We start from the raw sequence: 2898 nt of genomic DNA, 5'->3' as shown, positions 1-2898 counted from the left end.
TTAAACACAGCCTTACCTGCATCAGCTGTCTGTGAAAGGCTGTTCAGCTTTGCAGGACTTGTTTCCAGACCCTGTAGAACAAGGCTGGCTTCCACAAACTTTGAAAACCAGCTTTTACTGAATATGAACCATAAATTCTTCAACTTCAAGTAATGACAGCTTAACGCTAGCAAGCCCAAGGACACTGATGCCTAATGCATTTAGTTCATTTATGTTTAAAATTCACATGTTATATGTGTGCTTGTTACACCCTGATTTCTAGTACAGTTCCATCAGTGATGTCCTCATATTAACAGTGAGGTTGTGTGTATAGGGTTGTATTATAGGATGTCGTTTCTAAATCAAAGTGACTGTGATTGTAAGTGCTTACATTTACTGGCTATATTCCTTCAGTTTTAAGGCATAATTCTATTTTGTCTGTAAGAGATGTATTTCGAAGTGTTACCTATTTGAGAATCCACTTCTTCTACCTTTCAGAAAAGCTAAAACCGAGTTAAAGGTCTGGCTGTTTAGCTTTTTGGTTTTACGGCTCTTACGTTTCATACTTTTACTTTTGATACTTAAATACATCCACCACTGCTTAAAATAAGGAATTTATTGTATAACATTTACTTTTACTTTTTACTTTTACTCATGTTTGATTGAGTACTTTTTATACCATTGTACTTAAGTACATTTAAAGCCAGATACTTTTAGACTTTTACTCAAGTAGTATTTTACTTGGTGAGTTTCACTTAAACTTAAGTCATTTTCTATTAAGGAATCTTTACTTTTACTCAAGTATGACAATTGAGTACCTTTTCCACCTGTGCTGTACTGTTTGTAACTACCCTTGTAAGCTGATTGATATCCTGAACCAGGTTGCAGGCTCTAGTTACAGGTTGAAGCTTTCTCTTGAGTGGGCAGCCTGATGAAAGCCAGTCAATATTTAAATCATCCAGAAAATATACCTCTCTATTGACATCAATTACACTATTAAGGATTTCACACATGCTATCCAGATACTGACTGTTAGCACTTGATGTTCTACAGCAGCTTCCCACCAGAATGGGTTTTAAGTGAGGCAGGTGAACCTGTAGCCATATTACTTCAACAGTATTTAACATGAGATCATCTCTGATCTTTACAGGAATGTGGTTCTGAATATAAACCGCAACACCTCCCTCGTTGGCATTTCTGTCTTTTCTGTAGATGTTATAACCTTGTATTGCTACCACTGTATCATCAAACGTATTATTTAAGTGAGTTTCAGAGAATATGAATGTCATCTGTTACTAGCAAATTATTGATTTTATGAACCTTGTTTCTTAAAACCTCTTTTGGCTAGGTGGGGCGCTTGTGACCCACCTCGACAACATCTGGTGAAATTGCAGAATGCGAAATTCAAAATACAAAAATCTTAATATTAAACCATCATGAACATACAAGTGTCCTACATCATTTAAAAGCTTACCTTCTTGTTAATCAAACCGCGTTGTCAGATTTCAAAAAGGATTTTTCGTCGAAAGCATACCATGCGATTATCTGAGGACAGCGCCCCGCATACACCAGCATTGAAAACATCTTCCAAACCAGCAGAAGCATCACAAAAATCAGAAATAGCGATAAAATGAATCACTTACCTTTGAAGATCTTCCTCTGTTTGCAATCCCAAGGGTCCCAGCTACACAACAAATGGTTGTTTTGTTCGATAAAGTCCTTCTTTATATCCCCAAAAAGTCAGTTTAGTTGCCGCGTTTGATTCAGTAATCCACCCGTTCCACTCGTTCAACATGCAGACAAAGGAATCTGAAAAGTTACCAATACATTTTGTCCAAACAAGTCAAACAACGTTTCTAATCAATCCTCAGGTACCCTAATATGTAAATAAACTATAAAAATTTAAGACGGAATGTAGGTTGTTCAATACCAGAGATAAATAACGAGGTGCACGCCCTCATCCACACGTGCACCCTCATCCACACGCGCCACAAGACTAGAGTCAAAATGAGAGCCACCTTGAAAAACTACAAATACAAATTATTTTTTCAAAAAATAAGCCTGAAACCCTTTCTAAAGACTGTTGACATCTAGTGGAAGCTATATGAACTGCAATCTGGGAGGAATTCCTTTGAATATCCCATTGACAAGCATTTGAATGGATTGTGACCTAAAAACAAATTCCAGATGGATTCTCCTCGGGCTTTTGCCATATCAGTTCTGTTATACTCACAGACATTATTCTAACAGTTTTAGAAATGGAGTGTTTTCTATCCAATTATATGCTTATCCTTGCTTCTGGGCCTGAGTAACAGGCAGTTTACTTTGGGCACGTCAGTCATCTGAACTTCCAAATACTGCCCCCTAGTTAAGCTACATGTGTTAACGCGGGCTATTTTTAACATTGTGTCTTCCAACGCCCCTACGATAATGTACATTTGCTAAAGCATTATGACAACTCAGCAACACAATGGTAGGGATTAAATTAGCTGGATTTGGGTCATTAATAAATAATTGTCTTAACACAGTCTTATTATGCTGTGAAAGGATCAGGGAACACAAATGATTTCGGTGGATCCCATCCTCCTTATAATATGAGCTTTGTTTCCAGAAGGTATCCATCAACTGGAGTAATTGTGTTTTAATTACAGGGTGATCTAGTGCTGTGATGAACTGGGCAGATTTGACAGTGAATCCATCCCAGTGACTCTATGGTATAGGGGTTATGATGACAAAGGAATTAAGGCTCCACTGTGACCAGTCACACAATACATTTGTGACTTTGAAATATATTAAACATACAACACATTTTTGGCTCCTACGCTTGGCTCCTCCAACATGGCTGTATAAAGTCCAGATGTAGTCATATGTCAGCATTATCTTAACTAACAATGAACAGTGTAAGGGAGTTTACAAGAC

This window comes from Oncorhynchus kisutch, linkage group LG20 (genome assembly GCF_002021735.2).
Source record: "Oncorhynchus kisutch isolate 150728-3 linkage group LG20, Okis_V2, whole genome shotgun sequence".
Taxonomy (NCBI): Eukaryota; Metazoa; Chordata; class Actinopteri; order Salmoniformes; family Salmonidae; genus Oncorhynchus; species Oncorhynchus kisutch.
Note: the sequence above shows the minus strand (reverse complement) of the source record.